Raw genomic sequence first — 21253 nt, 5'->3', positions numbered from 1 at the left:
TAACCAAAACAATGTCAATTTGTAAGGCATTGGCCGATATAGTTATACCGGTATCCAGTCGCCAGTTACTGGGAACCGATTCTTCCGAAAAATCGATGTAAGCGCTTACGTAATCAAATGAACGCCGAGCGTTTCCAGTTTTCAACACGATGCTTTATTTAAGCTGACTGTTTATTTTTTAAACTGATACTTGTACATTGTACGTACTCATATGTTGTTACAAATTAATTGCAAAAGACATTCTTAGGTATTAAACCAAACATGTAAGTACCTGAATATACGTTTTTAGACCTCTCTGGCGCTATGGTCTTATAAGTGGGAGGCTCTCGGATCGATTCCCGGCAGGAGTAGGTAGGTACCTAACTTAATTTGGGAGTTAAGTATTACTTCTAATCTGGTTTTCTGACGGGAGGCTTCGCCCGATGGTTAATTCTTAAAGACCGCCAAGCGATTAAGCGTTTCAGTACGATTCCGATTAGGGGATATGAATTTCATAAAAACTGCTACACCCCATCCAAGTTCACCCGCTTTCATTTACTGGATCGTCACTTATCATCAGGTGATATCACAGTCAAGGTTCTAACTTATCTCTGAATAAAAATAATAATTTTATCAATACAATTTAATGTTGTTTAACCTACACATTTCTATGTCCAAGAACTTAATTATATCTATTGTGCATGAACGTCAACATAATTTGTTAGTATAAAAAGAGACTGCTGTGATGTTTAAAGATCTATAGAATACTTCTAGGCCTTTGTCATGAACAGACCGGCCTTCGGGCCCTCACATTCACTTGCGACTTGTACCTAGTTCTGTAGAGCTATCGCACACGACCGATAGTTAATAGTCGGTCCTATATAAAAATCGGTGACATTAGGACACAATATCGTTGCTGAAATCTCCAAAGGTCAAAAAAATTGGTGTAGTACCTTTGACAAACTGTCGCTGATTCGATTCGATCGAGAGAGGGATAAAGAATCCACAGGAAGGTAGAATCTTGACTACAGAGTTCAGAAAAGCGCGTGTTTTTGTAAAAACAAACGTATTTACAAGTAATACTTTAATATTTTTTTTGTAAAAGTAGCGAGCAAATGAGCCGGCAGGTCACCTGATGTTAAGTGACCATTTGCAGTACCAGAGCCAATACGTTACCGGCCTTTCAGAAATTTGCTAATCCGCCCCATTGAATAATCCTATGTTAAAATCTAGTGGGAACCGAAGGAAGTTGGTTCCACAGTTCAGTTTGTATGTGCGTAGAAAAAAAGATTTGGTGCAAGGGGTAATTTAAAATTAAATTGTTTGTTAAAATTCCTGTAGGAACTCTGTAATTTTTCGGGATAACAGGATCCAATGTCCGTCTCCAAAATGTAAGCGATCTTTGTGCCAAACATCAAAATCGGTTCAGCTGTTAAACAGTGACAAGACAACAAACATTCAGATAGACAGACGGACAGACAGACACACTTTCGCCTTTATAATAGTAGTATGACTGAATTCTGTAAATAGAGCATACGACATCAAGAAATAATGTAGTTTTGACCATAACACCTCATAACGCATCTATTTAGTACCTGACAGGTTGAAAAGAAAATCGGGGTGGGGACGCCCGCACAGCCCCCGCGCTAACTCGGTGCGGGATAGCGCGAGTGACGTGCGGGTGTGCGGGGCGTCCCCCCCCCCCGTCTCATACCCTGATTGTCATTTCAACCTGTCGCGTACCTACTATAGATATGTCGCCAAATGCGTGAAATCAGACAGTTATTTTCACTGTTTAAAAACGGCGGTTGTTGGTTAAAAATTAAAATAGGTCTTAGAACTCTAACCGCCGTACTCAGAGTCGCTTAATCGTTACTTAAGTTTAGTTAAAACGAGACAGAGCTATATCTCTCACATAAATCTGTTTTAACTCAATCTTAAGTAACGATTAGCGACTCTGAGTACGGCGGTTAGACCAATACCGGCTGTCTGTGTCGCCCCTAATATTACGCTAAGAGATCGTGACTGCTAGATTTGTTGCGAGCACGCTCGTTGAATTGAATTCGATCACCTCCAAAAATATTATTTTTTCGTTTAATTTCGGCAATAATAATAAATTAAAGCAACAGTTTAAGGTCAAAAGGCCTATTAGAAATCTTAGTGTAATTGAATTCGATACGATTTTCTAAAATTAATATTTTTTTCTTTTCTAGAGAAGGTTCCTTCCTTTAAGGATATCTTGGCACCAAATACGAGTGCTTTTTTTATTTGCCGGTACTTATGTCTTATACTCTTATAACATCAATTATTCATCCTGTGTCCGCAGATCCCGAGCAGCTTTCAATTGAAACTGAAGTTCAAAGTCTATTCTTTGTACTTACCTAATTTTATTTATGTAATTATACTAATTTTAATTGCAGCACATGCTTACTTCTCGCGATTTAGGACAGTACGTACTGCTGCATTCTGCAATTCTGTATCATCATAATTGAGGAGTAGAAACCTCGAGTTCACCTGCCAAGCTACGCAAAAAATAATATTTAGAAGTAATTAAGGAATCCTACAAATAATATACTATGAAAGTGAACCTTAATAAAAATACCTACTATGAGTATAGAAAAAAATTAAGGCATGTCGTCGTCACTACCTAATACTTATGGCTGACTTCAGTAAAATGTGAAACCTGCACTAAATGACGTAAGCTTAGCGGACGCAAGCTCTCGCTCTATAACGCTTATTTACTATTCTCTAATTAGTAAGTACATTCTAACAACGCGACGGCTTTAAAAAATGCGGCAGTCGTTTGTGGCTATAACCGTGTTTTTACATAGATAGTGTCGTGGTTTTCTTTTTTTTTCAAGGTAGGAATGCGTCAAACTCGTTAGTGTTTTGTTTTCAAGAGCGTGCCACCAAACACGGTCCTATCGATGACCTTATTCAGGTCATCGATTCAGCGGGCTGGAGGTCTACTCTACGTGATCTCCACTCCAGAACACTTCTGCCCCATCAGCCGTCAGTTTTGCGACAGACATGACCGGCCCTTCTGATGATCCTTTGACCTATGCCAGTCGCTTTTGCTCTGCGAATTTCCTTGATCCGGATTTTATTCCTGAGACAGATACGCAACATAGCTCGTTTATTTAACTTAAATTATTTAACAGAATAAACTAAAACAAGCAGCAGTTTATCAAAGCATCGCTTGTCGAGAACATGTTTCGTTCCAAGCGGTGAATTGTGATTATCGCAACCTTGTTACTTTCGCCAAGGCGATAGGTCGAGCTATCTCGAGGCAGAAAATTACCACAAACAGGTATAACCTCATTTCACCGTCTATCTCTTAAGCTGCTAGTTAGCCGGTAAAATACGTATACCTTGTAGTAATAAATTAAAAGACCCCGCCAATATACACATTTTCTCTATGAGGCGCTAAAAGTGTTACCATTAGAAACTTAATGGAAACAATCACTTAGTTACCTACACATTCATTTACCTATGTAAATAAATAATTGATTGATTAGAGGTAAGTATACAGGCAGGTATAATTTCGGAAAACTTTAGTAGCTAGTTGGTTCAAAGGACCATTCACATAGTGGAATTCGTAAAATAATGGTGTATCTAATTAATAGTGATACTTAATTACTTACTTAAAACTGAAAACTAAAGCTACGAGGGTTCCAAACGACAATATCTAGATAAAAAGAAGAAGTAATGGAGGCTTCTTCTGGCCAATTTAAGGTGCCATTTATACAGAAGTGACGCGAGATCTCCCGGACTAATTATTCGTCACAGAACTTCGGCGCTATGGTTGGTGGTCGTGGTGGTGATGTTATATACCGTCCTATAACTAGTTAAGATGCTAGACCCATATTTCGTCTGAATCGGAAGTTTCTCGATGGAGTGACCTTCTCTCAATCCTTAATGCTCTCATAACAATCTGATAAAAGTCCATTAGACTGACAGTAGCCTACAATTAGCAGATAGCTTTGAAATATCAAAAAAAAGAATTGTCTGAAAGAAACTGTAGAGACATTTAAAGAAAGAAAAGATGTTCGCGCCACACTTTACTTTCCAGTAAAAGAAAAACAGCCGTTCGTTATACGTACCAACTTAAAATCTGATGACATTTAAGATGACCCAGCGGCTACAGATGAAACAAGGGTTGCCGTAACAACTTGCTGCACTTATCCGCATTGCTATCACGTAATAAAACATACATGTGAAAAAATTCGCCACTTTCTTTTTATTATTCGCCGTAAACGCCGGATTATTTCACGTGTTACGAGGATGATTGCACAAAATGACTCTGCGAACTACTGCGAATATTATACAAAGTTGCATATAACATTGCAAGTGTGACTTTCACTGAATTTTCCTTTGCTCGCATCTTCTCTGACTAATATTAGAAATGCGAAAGTGTGTATGTCAGACTGTCTATTAACTAACATGGCTCAAGCGCTAAGCTACACAATATTTTCACACAAAGATTTATGAAAACGGATAGAGGATGCTTTTTAAACCAGAAAAAATAAGTGGGACATATTTTAATAAGATCAGAAAATTAGAAAGAAAAACTGAGCATGTCGCATTCAACGAGTGGTAGGGGGACCGGAGCGGCTGCAGTCTGCACAGAAGCGGCACAAAACATAGTAGTAATGGTAATCCCTTTAAAAGACCTAGGTACATCTATTGTTCGCGACAGGTTAAGATGGCAATTTTCTACTGAGATGATATCACATAACGGGTAATCTGTATCAATATTTTTTTGTTCGCAACATACTAATAGGTATTAAAAGTGCGAAAGTGTGTAGGGTAGGGGTGGCAACAATGAACCAAGTGGACAGGGACACCGTGAATTACTATAGCTAGCCCCGCTATCTACGGTCATAGATAACACACTATATACGTCTTTCTGTCTGCTAGCTTTTGTAGCATTTGTTTGACCGATTTTAACGAAATTTGGTACAGAGATAGCTTATATCCTGCGGACGGACATATAGGCTACTTTTTCTTCCAGAAAATTAAAGAGTGGAAGAAGTCGCGGATATCATTTATTTGGTACAGGGATAGCTTATTAGCTTGTATCCCGGAGACAAATATAGGCTAAGTTTTAACCTAAAAAATCAACGAGTTTCCACGGAATATTTGAAACATCATCATTATCATCTAGATTTTTATAAATTTAATAGGCATATAAAATTAAACGATGAAAATCAATGAGTTTAGCGCTAGACGAGAGAATGTCGACGGAAAATAATAATAAACTGACGTAAGTTTATGTCCATCATCGATGCTTATAAGCCAAGACAACTTTTCCTTTACCTATTATATTATATTGTGCTAACTGCCTTTGCCTATGGTTTCTTCCGCATTTATTCACCTGCTCTCAATGCTGAACTACCTACTATTACTTCTTTAGTTTACTATTTAGTCTAATATTGATAATACTGTTGTCCAAACCGAATCTCAACGTAGACTAAAGAGAATTATTATTGTAGTGCACAAGTTCATGCGCAAACTCGCACTGGTGCATTGTGACGGCAACTATTCTACGAATTTTGCGAGGGCCGTCATACGAGAGTTGGATCTATGAACACCATTAATTTAACCCATTCATAGAATTTAATTTTTGATTCCTTTCCTCTCATCATCATCAACCGATAGACATAGGTCTCTTTTAGGGACTTTCACACGCCACGGTCATTGGGGTCGTCACTCTTCCAACGCTGCGCCTTCCGGTGCGAGGTCGCCATTGCAGCACCTTGGGACCCCAACGTCTATCGGTAACTAAATAAATAATTAACTAATGCAGTTGGTTACCGTTCCTTAGGGTACCAATATAACTAAGAAAAATAAAGTGTTCTTCAATTTAAAAAAAATCTTCATCGAACTCCCTTGTTGAACATAGGTCTTATGCAGGGATTTTCACAATCTACAATGCAATTTCGGTTACATATTGCCAGTTTCGTCCAGCTCGCGCCTCCCTGTGATTCGTTGAACGGCTGATACCTTTCGTCCAGTTTACTTACTCAGTGCTTCGTTGCGTCCATCTATAGGGTTTCGTTGTTGCCCACTGCCAGAAACACAGTGGCCTTGAGCAGTAGGTACCTACTACCTAGGTACCTACGTCAAGAGAGACTAATTATTGAATACAGAATTGCGAAATACCACTGACCTAGACTGATATAAGTACGCTGGACCTGCCATTGCCGATCTGTAATTTGAAGCAACTAGATTTTGCCACTTTGGTGCTGACAGCAGCAGTTGCATCATGTGAGTGTACTCAGCATGTACTCAGAGCTAAATGTCAGTGATGAGACATTTATCAACATAGTGTCAATTTAAATTCCATCGCACTCGGTGGGGCGTGGCGCTTCGAATCGGCACAAAAAATAACTGACGTTTTGTATGGCACATCTTTTCCAGCGTAGTTGCATATGTCCATTTCTGTGCAAAATACCCTGATAGTCAATTAGTTGTCATAGTAGCTTAGCTATTGGCCTGCGTCTATAAACATGCCATTGTTCAGAGACTGGGTGCCCTCCAATCAAGGTGAGTTGGTTGAGTGACCGGTTACATTCCATTTAAGTCATCGACTATTTTCGTTTGTATATCAACATATATCATATTATTACCCACTGGTTGAATCTCTACCAGTTCTAAGTACTATTGCTTGAATAGCTAGAATTTACAATATTTTATTTAATAATGTAAGTACCTAATATTGGATTAATTACATGCGACGCTCTAAATTACGTTGATATATTCCTAAGATTCCTGACCATAACATTGTGTCATGTGTCTACTGTTGCTATACAAAATTTCTGGTAAAAAAGTAATATTTTGTGGTATTATAATATTAATACACATTATTTAATTTACTACCTACCTCGGTTTTCCTGTAAATATCGCTTAATATACTTGCCTAACAAGCATGAAGTCGTGGGTAAGACTCCCATACTCGTATAACCCGATCTCCCTGCTATGGTATCAGATTATCGGCAATTTATTGTGATCAAAAAAACTTATTGTCCATATCTCGCAACCGCAACTTCTTAGTATCCACCATCAAGTTACGCAGTTGGTAGCTTCTTCCTGGAAAACTTAATACCCATGTAAATAGAAGAACCTACAGTACGCGGCCGAAAGTGATGAACATCGGCCTTTAGAATGACATTTCATCTTTGTAGAGTATTGTCTCTGTCACTCATACTCATATGACGCTCTGTCGGTCTCAACGACCGAGACAGTGCTCTACTAATTTGCTGTCTCCTTCTAAAGATCGATGGTCATCACTTTTGGTGACTTTTGGCCGCGTACTGTACAAGTAGGTACCTATATTAATGGCAAATGCACGTAACATCTCTCAGAAAATTAGTGAGGTTACGTTAAGTAAAACTATTTGCGTACGAACGCTAAAATATCTAGACGTAACGTGCAATATTATGCAAGATATTTTCTAGGGAGGCCCCTTACAAGTATAATTTTTCACATTCAATAAATAGGTACCTAATACTATTTATTGTCTAATAAATGTATTAATGGATTTTGCCCTCGGTTTTGTGAAACGATTCTCGGTCTCGAGTAAAGTTGAAGCACTGAAGCCGTGGTGTTGACAGAACCTTCGGCTCCGGCTCTCGTCACCTCTGGCTGAAAAAACCCACCTTCAGCCGAAGTGGCGCGATATTTTGGCCGAATACGAAAGTTCCTGGCAAGCGCTGAGATTGAACGAACTGTTACGAATGTGCGATAACGCAATGGGAGACGACGCGCAGGGGGCAGCGATCATAGTGTTTTATTTATGACAAGGTCAGCAAGATAACAGTCAATATATTATATTCAATTTTAGCCAATCTAGAACTGAATTTCATTAAAAACCTTCGGCTTCGGCTTCGGCCAAAGGTTGTAGCGATAGCCGATTAATCCGCTTCGGTTTCGGTCAGAAATCAATCTTCGGTCGAACACTACGACTACACTATTTGGCTAAACATAATTGGATAATTTTCAAACCGACCTGGGTTTTGAATTTTGCAATCAGATTTAGCCCAAGTAATATTCTTGTGAGGCACACACTAACAAAATAAACAGACAAACCCAAAAGCAGTAGAGGAAAGTTTGCGTTCAAAAAGTGCGTCTTTATAAATTACAGTACCTACCTATTTAGAGAACTTTCCTGTAAGTATGCTTATGAATGCAGGTCGTAATGCCTCAGTCGCCGTCCATTATTTGATATCAACAACTTTCACACGTGCCGGCGTTAATGGAAGAATTAATCTCGATAAAAGTTAGCTGGTTTCGTTTTTTGGATTTGTATAAAGTAAATGCTTTATCTCTGAGAAACTCCGAAATATTTTCCGCGTGTGGCCATAACTGGAGTCAACTTTTATCGGTCTTTTTACAAATATTAACAGATCTCAGCACAATTCCTAAGCAGTGTGAACACTCTGCAACCACCGAACCTTTTGGATTAGTCCTATACATATAGAAACATTTAAGTGAGACACAAATTAGGTTTTCCGTACCTTCTGTAGCATAAAAATCTGTTTGGTAGGTACTTGAACTTTTGTAAATTAACAATCACAAGCATATCTCCAACCTATTTTCTAGAATTCGATGCATCCTCCATATTCTCATTTTCTTTTTCTTTTTTCAGGTCCGTGTGAAAGACAAGCTGATCAAATATAGGGAAAGGTAAACTTATTTAAAATTTTAAATATTTCATACTAGCTGATGCCCGCGACTTCGTCCGCGTGGATTTACGTTTTTCAAAAGCCCGCGGGAACTCTTTGATTTTCCGGGATAAAAAGTAGCCTATATGTTAATCCAGGGTATAATCTATCTCCATTCCAAATTTCAGTCAAATCCGTCCAGTAGTTTTTGCGTGAAGGAGTAACAAACATACACACACACACACACACACACACACACACACACACACACACACACACACACATACACATGTAATACTGAACGCATTTGCGACTGTAGTAGCGGCTTGTATACGCGCGGTGTGAATGCCTTCGTACTTCAAGCTGGAATCCGAAAGTAGCAAGATGAGCTTGAGTGACTTCAATAACTTTTAATACTTTTTTCTCTTTACTCTAAGGAGCTCGACAAGTGAAATATAGTCCGTACAAAATACTCTTTACGCGCTATTTTAACTCTATGAATCAACCGTCATGTCAAAAGTATGGTTCACCTTTAAAATAAGAACTAAAATCAACTAAAATCGTACTTTTGACATGAATTTTGAGACAAAAGGTTAAAATGGCGCGTGAGGAGTTAAATAGTACGCATTATAACGTCATACTAAACTAGCTAGCGCGTCACCTGCAGTTGACGTGTCTACTTATATTGACGCCTACTTATAGTAGCGCCATTTTTGTGATCAAAGACTGTTGGAGACTTACACTAAAATAGAAGCAAAATTGATCGTTCCGTAGTTCAATACATACAATAGATTACAACATGGGGTTATTCAAGGGGCGGACCAACAAATTCCTGAAAGATCGGCAACGCATTGGTGGTTCCTCTGGTACTGCATATGTTCATGGGCGGCAGTAATCACTTAACATCAGGTGCTCCGCCTGCTCGTTTGCTCGCCGTTTTTATTATAAAATAAACAGTCCCTTGTACTACAACTTCAACGTGCTGCGTTGAACACGTTTGCCGCCGCGCGTTCTGTGAGCAAGACTTAAGAGAGCTAATTATACATCTCTGTCTTTACCTACTCTTCAGTGATGACCGCAGGCCAAACGGCCGACCGTTAGACACTTTGGAACTAATACAAGAATTTATGTGCCGTTAACGTCTGCTTGGAAAAACGCGTGAACACACTTTTAAAATTATATACGGATTCAAGTGCCACATATCTAAAGCGGAGTCCTCACGCCACTGCTCGATGACCAAGCTTTATGAAGCTTGGACAGGTCTCGTACGTACTTCATAGGCAAATGGACAATGGACGCAACACCGAGCCTCAATAGCTCAACGGTTAAAGAAGTGGACAGAAAACCGACAGGTCGCCTGCTGTTTTCCTTCACCGTTCAAGCAAGTGACATTTAATTACTTAAAACGCACATAACTCCGAAAAGTTAAGAGGTGCGAGCCGGGGATCGAACCCCCGACCTCCGATTAGAAGGCGGACGTCCTAACCACTAGGCTATCACAGCTCCTAGCTTTACGCTTAGTTGAAGGGGAAAATAAAATTGTCGTTGTTTGTGGATAGAAATCACTTTGTTTGACCACCTCTGGACTGTCTCTATGTACAATGATCACGTGCGAAATGAGAAAAGTGCCTATTGCTGTTTGACGGGCGCATCAAGCTTGATCAAGCACACACAAATCTACGTGCTTGACGTCAAGCCGCTTGACCGTCTCGGAACCTCTTAAGACCTTTCTCATTGGTACATCATACAATAGGCTACTTGACAATTGCATTTGTAAACAACAGTATAACCACTGTGGTTATACTGTTGTTTACAAATGCATGACGTCAGAGCACAGATAATCTATCGGCCAAACATGGCCGACAGTGTTTTCACCTGTCTAAGAAAAATATTTTTTTAAATTAAAGTTTTACGGTTTTTAGGGCGCAAAAAAATATAGTGTTAATTTTTTTGATATAATAGGACAAATATTAACCATTTAAGACCAACTTAAAAAAAATGTCAAGTAGCCTATTGAATAAGTGAATACTAAGTAGACAGTATGAGTATGAGTCCGTCCTTAAACAAACAAAATTGAGGATTCATTTATGATAACAATTGCATGTATGACAATGTGATTGTTTGATTAGGTACGTAATAATTGCATGATGTTTATGGGAAAACAATGGGCAGTTAGTTTTTTGTGCAGTTCATTTTAGTTCATGGTGAAAAACCACATAAATATATAGACGGATACCTGATTATAATACTTCACACGGTTGTATCTATACATACTTAGTAGTCGTACTCACGTAGATATAATTAAAAACGGTATTGAAAGAATTGAGAAAATGTTTTAATAAATAATAATAAGAATATTTATATATAATATTTATTTATAGTTATATATTTATAAATATTTATATTTATATATACATATAATTATATAAAATATAATATTTATATTTTAATAAATAAGAATTTATGTATAATTTTTTTTTTCTAAAAGCTGAGAAAAGTAAGAGAAGTGTGAAGTTTTACTCGAGATTTGGAGATAATCTTAGCATTAGCAAATTATCAAATTATGTCTAACGAAATAGCCACGAGAAGACCCACGGAACAATACTAGACAGGCGCCGAAATATTCCGTGAGACATTGAGGCCATGCGGTTATGAGGTTCCCAAGCACGCCTCGAAAGCTTATTGTTTTCTTTACACAATGTTTTCAAGCTGTTGGCCGTTTAATTGTGGGTATAGCTTGAAGGTGTGAATTAGCAGGAGTGATTAATTTTTTGTATTATTTAGTATATCCAAAACTGGTAGTATTTGCAAAAAAACGTCAAGCTAAATCACTAGATGTGCTTATCTGCAGCAGCTCAAGTGGAGAGGGAGTCTCAATCTGCCTCCACGCTATGTCAATTAACATGCTAAAAGTAGCTTCGGCCTGTCAGCTATACTAGTAAACTTAAAATACCACGCAGGATTCCGCAACATTGTATAAAAAGTCTTAAGCCGGCATACCTAGTTAAAATTTTCAAATTGAAAACGGACAGTGCCGTGATGTGATTTATTTGGTCGGTAGCACAAATCCTTATTTTTTATGTGATGTTTGTTTACATGTGATGTAACCACAAACATTGCTACCTGTTAAATTTCATGATTCTAGGTCGACGGAAAGTACCCTATAAGTTTTCCCCCCGAATTCACAGACATAACAGACAGACAGATTTTTCCCTTTTGGAGATAAAAGTATTTGTATTTCCTTCCTGTGATGACGTATGGAGCCTTCTCCTTCACAATAAGTCTTCCAAATCGGTGGTAGGAAGCAGTTGGAAGAGAAAGGCGGAGAACAATCAATTAATAATCCAGCAATAGGTAATTAGAAATAAAGCGTCACTGTATATAAATCTACATTTTTGAACAACTTATTTTTATGATTTTTTTTCATTTTCTCCTTCTCCGGTTACTCACGAAGCAACTATGCGAGCACGCAGAGGTCATTGGTTTTCTTTATAGAAGCTCGCCAGCGCGTAACCCGCCAAGGCGCTGCACGGTGGGTTGACGAGTGACGCAAGCATTTGCCAAATAAGCAATTGTATATCGCTTATAACAGTATTATACGCAGAGAGGTGCTAGCACCTCTAGAGGTGATGTGGTCGTGATTTTTGTTCAATAAATTCAGTGAATTGGCACTGAGTAAGGATACATTTTATAATACACTGATATTACCAGTGATCTATGGATATTACACACAGAAGCTCGACGAAGCCGCCTAGTAGAGCAATCGTGCGGGACAAATCATCATCATCATCAACCGATAGACGTCCACTACTGGACGTCCTATACCTACGTCCTATAGTTTTCAATCGCCAAAATATAATGGTTGGAGCTACGTTTCTTCAGTTTTTGCTTGAAAATCTTACAAAATTTATTTATTTCTAAGAAATGTTTATTTTTTGGTATAATAAAATCATCCCTAAAATGCCCTGACTATCCTAAATTTGAATTTTGGATTTTGAAAATTTAGCCACCGCCACTTTCCAAATTTTTAACTATACCTACCTATGTATGCAAAAACAAACCATCAAACACACGCTATTGTATAAAATGGGTACCTAGTGGTAATTTAATTCCATTAAACTTTTGCATTATTAGTTGCAGGTACTTCTTTGATCTAATGTATTATGAAATTTATATCTCTATAGCCTATTCTATAACTCTATGACTATACTACTCGTTTAATATACTGAGTAGAATGCAACCTTGGCTCTTTGCCCAATTTTGAAAGCGGTCACTGTCCTTTGCGGTGAAAAATAATGTTTGATTGTTTTGTGGTTAATTTTGAGTTGGATCATAAAAAGTTGAGAATCGGATGTTTCTCAATAATAGGTATAATATTATTCCAATTTTCCCACAGTAGGTCGTCGTGCTTTATTTAAATTCTTTATCATACAATCGTTATTTATATTATTATTTTCGCATCACGTATCTGAAGTATAAATTAATAATCAATTGAAAAAAAAAATATCGACGGTAAGCTCCGTACGTTGGTAATAAATAAGTCTTAAATTTTAACCATCACGAAGTAAAATACAAAGTTGACAATCTTGTATTTTTTAAATCTTCGAATCATTATGAAATAAGGAAGTATTTCTTTCTAAGAAAGTTAATTCAGAATCGTCTACCTATTGCGTTTTTATTTCCCAGCATCATTGGTTGATTTGTTAAAAGTTATTTTCCTTTTTTTGGGGAAATCGAATACTATCTCAATTTTATTTTAATATATCCAGATGTTAAAATCAAATTTATTTTTAGCAAAATCTTATTTTTTCCCCGATTAAGATGGTCGAATTATAAACTGGTATAATACAAAAAAGACTTAATCCATCGTGAAAGTAATCTTCAACCAATAGTATAGAGACTTCTGACTTACCTACCTACTATCCTTACCTGCTGATATATTTCAACACCAATGACATTAATTGATATAACATTTGACCTTAATTATTCATACAATTATTGATTGGCCTTTATATTCTAATCATACCAGTGCGTTATAAAATAAATCAACTACTTAATCAAATAAAATTAATTTAGGTATTTAACTACATATAAATGATATTCCTACGCATTTTTCTATGTTAGATATCCCTTGTTGTACAGTTTTGCCGAAAGCATACATCCAACGCATTTTGTGTGATTGACTAAAACTACCACTAAATCTTATTGAAGACTAATTTATGCAACAAACTAAAATTGAAATTAAAACTAAATCCATACTAATATCATAAATGCGGAAGTGTGTCTGTCTGTCTGTCTGTTTGTCTGCTAGCTTTGCACGGCCCATCCATTCAACCGATTTAAAGGAAATTTGGTATAGAGATAGCTTGCATCCTGGGGATGGACATAGGCTATTTTTTATCTCTGAAAATCAAAGAGATCCCACAGTAATTTTGAAAACCTAAATCCACGCGGACGAAGTCGCGGGAATCATCTAGTAATAAATATAGTATGGAAGCATGAAGACGCAGCGTTCAAGCATCAATCTCCCGTTACTGCCTACCGTTACGGTGACACTTAACTGTTACGTAACCACACCGCATCAACCTTGGTTAATTGCAACTACGTAGAACATGGATGCGCCCGCGCCGCCACGCCGCGCCGCCGCCGTGTGCGCCGGGTCGAACGCTTATTAGAGCATGATTGGCATCTTGGTCATAAACCAAAACAGGTCACGAAGAATTTGGCTTAAAAGCCGCCTCTCTGGAACACTGTGGTCGTCTAAGTTTGACGTCGAAACGCATTTGTGCAACTTCGTCTGGGTTTTTAAAAATCTACAGGAATCTTTCCTACCGGTCGTCAATTTTCAAAATGGATGTTTAGGTTTGATCACAGACAATAGAAGTTAATTATGGATTTCGATAAAAGGCGCTTATTTCGAAATCAATGGGTGTCACTTCAATTTCATTTATTTCGCTTTATCTATATCTATCAATGGAGTTCCTACGCCTCCAGGTAAATTTTCATATTTGATCACATTCTATTATCAGTGAGAACACATGAACCTGGATTCTAATTGAGAACCAAAGCTTAGAGTTCATAGCACTTCTTATTTCCGAGATGAGCATGTCTCATGTCAGTGAAGCCGTCGAACACATGTTCCCTATTTGGTACATAGGTATGTGTAAGCAAAACTGGGACGAAAAAATGTACATGCATACATCTATTGTCAGTGGCTTCTAACATGGGCTCGCCTTCCGTCCGCAATCCGATGTGCTAGAATAATAGCTTATTGTTCCCACAAGTCACGACGCCTTAGTCCTATACTAGTAAACGATTTTCGTATTTAATCAACCATGATAGGGACTAGTTTAGAGTAAAATGCTTTATTCGATTGGTGTCATATGTGTTAGTCCATAATTTTATTCTCCTAGGCATTACGAACTATATATATATATTTATTCATAGTTACTGCAAGGCTATCGACTACCTGCATAATATTATGTTTAAACCATAAATAATAATTACTATTAACGAATTACTGTTACTCGTCGTTGTCGTCGTCGTCGTCGTCGTCGTCGTCGTCGTCATCATCAATCGATAGACGTCCACAGATGGACATAGGACGAGTCACAAAGAGCTACTCTTACTTTATTCAGGCGCGGCGCGGCGTAAGATCGTGGCGTCTAGAAGTCTTTTAGGGACTTCCAGATGCCATCCACCTCTTACCCCACGCCGCGCTGGAATAAAGTAGCTCTTATGTGGCTCGTTTGATGTCGTCTGCGGTCTGTCCATAGTAGGAGATCTAGTTAACACTGTGCTTTTCACTGAGTGAGAAATCGCTGATGCCAGTTGGTGCCGCTTGCCGCCGCGCCGGTCTCGGAATCGAGCCTGTAGTGGCCAATACGGTATTTGACAACTAGTCAAATCAGTAACTTTTTATCAAACGTCAAAACGCGCGCTTAGTATGCGATATTTTATGAAATACCGCGGTGTGTGACGTCTTTTAGTTTAATCGATAATTTAAAATGGTTATTACACTTAAAACCAACAAAGGACGTGGATTTTACGTATTTTGGAAGACCCTCTATTTAATAATCACTGAGAAATAATTTATTTTTGATGTCGTCAAATACCCAATCGCGTTCCCAGTCGAAGTCGTACATCCACCACTGAAGCATGAAAACTCACGTGTGATCCGCGCGGGTGATGTCGTGAAATCGATTTCGTTTATTGTCTACGATGTGAAAAAGAATCACTACACTAGTACTCGGTGCACAGTGAAAGTTTTTCGTAATTCATAATTTTTAGCCCTTAAGGATGTTAAAACTAATTATTCATACTGCCATCATCATCATCAACAACAACCGATAGACGTCCACATGGCTGTTGCACATAGGTCTCTTCTAGGGACTTCAACATAGGGAAAATATAAACTAGATGATGCCCGCGACTTCGTCCGCGTGGATTTAGGTTTTTGAAAATCCCCAGGATGCAAACTATCGCTATATACCAAATTTTGTGAAACTCGGTTGATCGGATAGACCGTGAAAGGCTAGACAGACACACTTTCGCATTTATAATATTAGTATCATCATCATCATCATGATCAACCCATCGCCGACTCACTACAGAGCACGGGTCTCCTCTCAGAGTGAGAAGGGTTTTGGCCATAGTCTACCCTGAGTCTACCACGCTGGCCATGTGCGGATTGGTAGACTTCACACACCTTTGAGGACATTATGAAGAACTCTCAGGCATGCAGGTTTCCTCACGATGTTTTCCTTCACCGTTAAATCAAGTGATATTTAATTAATTAAAACGCACATAGCTCCGAAAAGTTAGATGTCCGTGCCCGGGATCGAACCTCCGACCTCCGATTAGAAGGCGGACGTCCTAACTACTAGGCTATCACAGCTTAATAATATATTAGTATAAATATTAGAAACTACCAAATATATTTTGCTAATTATTTGTAATCGATTTATAATATATTGCCTGCAATCAGCGTTACACTTGTCCAGTTAGTGACGTAACTTCCTATAGCGGAAGTACTAGTCGGCTTACTTTCATCTGCCTCGTTACTGGTACAGTAGGACAGGCTTGAGTGCCGACAGCGACTGCCTGTATGTAATGCAATATACTAGGCTAGTCTACAGAAATATAGTACTTACAGGTACCTATGCAGTTATTTGCGGGAAAGCCACATCATAATCATAGCTATAGTACACGATAGGTCGAAATGACAATCCGGATGAGCCCCGCATACCCGCACAACCCCCGCGCTATGCCGTTGCGGGATAAAGTGGATGACGTGCGGGTGTTCGGGGTAAATACCCCCATTGCCAGCTCGAAATTATATACGAATTCGCTGACAGTGGACACGTTTCCGAGTATACATCATGCAGTAAGTAGCAGAAGTTAATATGTACTTTAATAACTTATAATTTTTATGACCACATATTTTATACATGTATACCTGTATAACGAGCGCTAACATGCATGGTCCTCAGCCTTCCTCGTGCATCCATGTCCAACTAACATTATCCGTTCCAAATCGATCCAGAGTTGCGCCACCCTCTGTAAGTTTAAATATAGGTATTATTGTACACAGAAAGGGGCCTTAAACATAATGAATAAAAAGGAAAGAAACTGATATAAACTTCATGAGGATTGATACCACCTATAGGAAAAAGAGAAAAATAACGATTTTGGTCGCGGTTCAAATCAATAGTTAGTTCGTATCTCTTAATAATTTTCCATTGAAGAGCGAAAGTTCTATAAAACTTGCTTTTAAACGAAGCCGCATTTATGCAACAAAATATGACCCACTAACGATAAAAGGCAAACCAACAGCTAACACTATCCGTTCTAAATCAATCAAGAGTTTTATCGAATTTGGCAATATCCGTTTTTTTTATTGAGAACACGTTTTTGTATAACGAACTATTAACGATCGAGATTGCATTTGAATCTAATACAGAAACAAGTCAATTAACATAACAGCTTTAAAGTTATATCTGTTAGATATTTCTATACTTAATATCAGAATCGACAGAGCTTCAATATTCACGGTTTATGTACGTAAGTAGAAATTGCACCTACAGCACCAGGATTGAAGAGTTGGGACTTGAAATTTAATATTATCAAAATCTACGTACAAAATCAATTTACAATCTGAAGATATCCATGGATAAGGTAGCAAGGATGGTGGTTTTGGGTAGCAGTCAGCACTCAGCAGGTGTCCCTGCAGCATTAAAATTGAAAAATTTGAATAATTCTGAATTCTAAATTATCTACATAAAGTTTTGGTGTCAAAGGAACGAAATTCCTGTGCGAAGTAACATGAGAATCATAAAAATTCAAAGATAAGTATTTATTTTATGTTGGCTTACTTATGGTTCTTATAACAAAGACTCTACCACTGGTTCGGAAAGCAAATTCTACTGAGAATATGCGGAAAGAAACTAAGATGACATATTATAGGTACTCTAAGTAATCGGTTCATCAGAAGTAAGCGACAGAAACATTCATCGCAACTTTTAACGAAAGTGCTATTAAAAACAAAATTCTTTAAAAATGCCATGGTTTTAACATTGCGTTCACAGGCCCAATTTAATGTTTTCATTTCCTTTGAATTTCACCTCTGCGTCAGTGTTAAAAGTAAGCCTACGCTTATAAAATATCGTGAAAATATCAGCTTGTGAGATAGAGATCGTAGTCAAGCGAAAACTTGTCAACAATAAAAATAACAAGTAGATAGACGGAAGTGAAACCGACTCTTAAAAAGTGAGAAGTAAAATTATTAAAACGTATCGTTATTCGTTATGGTCATTGATTCATCACTTGCCAGTTTATATATTTCTTACGTTAGCACTTTCTCTTTCGTTTGTGATCAAGTGCCAATTGTCCCAATAATTTTCATTGTAATCAAATGCGCTGACAAAAATACCTGTCACTCCTTTGTCTTTATTTGTACTTCTTTGGCGATACGTCTCTACAGAAAGTGTATACATTGTAAAAGATTTCCATTTTGGAAATGTTATGGTGAGCCAAAATACTTGGAATAAGTACCTACATGTAAATACTAAATACACAAAAGAGTCAACTGCTTCCATCCATAGGTTTTGTTGCCAGATTTGCCACGCGCGATCTTTTAAACAAGATGGACACAATTTGCCCCAGGCTGCAACTATACCTATCATTTTTTTTCTTAAAATAGATTTTTAATAATAAATGGCACATATATTATCATCTCTATACATTCTGGGGCACGCGTTCATACAATTTTTGTCCATCTCCTTTGATTTTATTTTATCCTTCGAAGAGTTGCAGAAGTTAGAGGAACCCTGCTTTCATTATTATGAAAAGTACCGTTGACAAATTACACAAAGAACTTAAAAGTAGGTACGTCGCGTGTATATTTTAAATTACATTCTAAGTCATAATTTTCAATAGAATGGCTGTTAGGTAATTATGTGTCTATTATGATTACTGCAGTGTAATTCAAATTATTTACGCGTGAACCGAGCACCAAACCTTGGACCAGTTGTAAGAATAATAGTTGTAATTTAATGTTCTCTTGCACACATTACCTATAACTGTTGAGATAGTAGCGTTAACAAAAACATACGGAGGTAACACATTTAAATGTACAAACGGATATAATATTTCACTGTTTCCACCTTTTAAATAGAAATTAAATAGATAACATGTAATTAATTAAACTGTAAAATACATCAGCTGCAACGTTCCTTCCGTTAATTTCATTTATTAGGTACTTTTGTTAGCTATTTTAGAAACTGTAATTTTTTGAAGAGAAACTTCATTACCGGTCGTAGAAGACATCAAAACGTATAATATATGTATTTCTGTTTCCTACCAACCTATTTTTCTATATTTGGTATAGTTAGCTATATAGCATAAAAACCGACAACATAGGGAGCGATTTGCATGAACGCGAGTAACGCAGCTACACTACGTCTCTGCCAAGAAGGCACGCTACTTCGCATGCCACACGGGCAGTGTTTTTTTTTTAAATTTAGTTAATATAATGCACACGTAATATAACAATTTCTATCTCGCCAAACTGCACATCAGTTTATCGGCGAATTTTTGTTCATAGTGGATTAACTATTATTATTTATAACTACATATATTAACTTCACTGTATTCAGTTCGCGAAGGAGTCCTTAATAAAAAACTTCTTTTAGTTTCTTCTTAAGGACTCCTTCGCTGACCTTTTGCTCTATTTAGTGTGTGTCCGGGGAGTTAACGCAGAATTTTACAACCTGTTTTATTTTAACTTCCCTATTAGAATTTATATTCAATAATGTTTTTGTCAACGCTTTGATCACAGGTAAGTACGTGCGATTTTCACAGTGGTGCTATAATGGTGTTCGACGGCAATAAAAAAATATTTATAGCATTACAAAGTGCCTAATTTTGTTTACTATAAAAGTTACTCAATGTGTAGCTCAATAAAATTTGTCTTTTCTTATCTTCCTCTACTAATTATGTAGTCCTCATCCTCAAGCCCAGCGTAGTACCAGCAGGCGACAGGTCGAGATGGCAATCGGGGTATGAGGCGGGGGGACGCCCCGCACACCCGCACGTCACGCGTGATATCCTGCACTGGGTTAGCATGGGGGCTGTGCGGGTGTGTGTGTTAAGCGTTATTGTTATACTACCTAAACACAATCAAATACCAATAACCATTTGCCTCATTTTGTAGTTTTAGTGATTTAGTATTTTTCAAACCCGCAATGTATAGCGTGCAAAACTCGGGTCAACGCCCCACCTACGACGCCGCATTGACTCCGAGTCAGTCAGTTGTTTTATTCGCAATATATCGCGAACTTTTCAAAAATCTAGTGTTTTTAAAAATATCTTTTTGCGTTTTTTTTTGTGATATCATATCAGTAATCATCAGTACTTTCAACTATCTTCGTTTTTGCCAGCGTTCTGGTTACACCCTGTATAAAAGAGATAGTAAATATTAATACGTAGTTTCTGTACTCAGATTGTGCACGGGATGCTCAATGCATTATTTCAGTTGCACGTATCCCGTTACCTTGTCCCTGGACCGGTTAGCCAGCGCTTGATCATTTCCCGGGCAAGGAAGTTAGCACTCCCACTCTAGACATAAACTACTTTAATGGTCTATTGATATCCTGCTGCAGGCGAGTTTGAACACTTATTATTACGAGTAAGTAAATCGATTTGGAAAATAATAATAGATGCCTGTTTAATTTTCATCTCTACCAATTATATATGTCCCTACCCATATCTATACCCACATTATAAATGAGAAATGTGTTTGTTTGTTGGTTTGTCATTCAATCACGTTGCAACGAAGCAACGAATAGAAGTGATTTTTTGCATAGGTAAGTACCTATAGTTAAAGACCTGGAGAGTGACATAGACTACTTTTTTTCTCAGAAAATCATAGTGTTCCCACGGGGTTTTTAAAAACGTAAATCCATGCGGACAAAGCCGCGGGCATCAGCTAGTCATAAAACAAAGCTAACCATAAATAGGCTTCTAACCGACTTCCAAACTGGAGGTGGTTCTCAATTCAGCCCGTTTTTTTATGTATGTAATATGTATACCTACATCGATTTTGTTTT

At 37.7% G+C, this 21253-nt stretch overlaps 1 protein-coding gene across 4 annotated transcripts in view; it reads left to right on the top strand.

Annotated features, from left to right (window-relative positions):
• The window catches only part of LOC117985445 (zinc finger CCCH domain-containing protein 13), a 95041-nt gene that overhangs the window by 31314 nt on the left and 42474 nt on the right, over positions 1 to 21253 (top strand). For all 4 annotated transcript variants that reach the window (XM_034972163.2, XM_069500649.1, XM_034972164.2 and 1 more), the window contains one exon: positions 8630 to 8667. The gene's annotated coding sequence lies outside the window, so the exon portion shown is untranslated. The remainder of the gene's footprint in view (positions 1 to 8629; positions 8668 to 21253) is intronic.

The sequence above is a fragment of the Maniola hyperantus genome, chromosome 9 (assembly GCF_902806685.2).
Source record: "Maniola hyperantus chromosome 9, iAphHyp1.2, whole genome shotgun sequence".
NCBI lineage: Eukaryota > Metazoa > Arthropoda > Insecta > Lepidoptera > Nymphalidae > Maniola > Maniola hyperantus.
The sequence above is the reverse complement of the archived record's forward strand: the minus strand, read 5'-3'. Positions and strand labels throughout refer to the sequence as shown.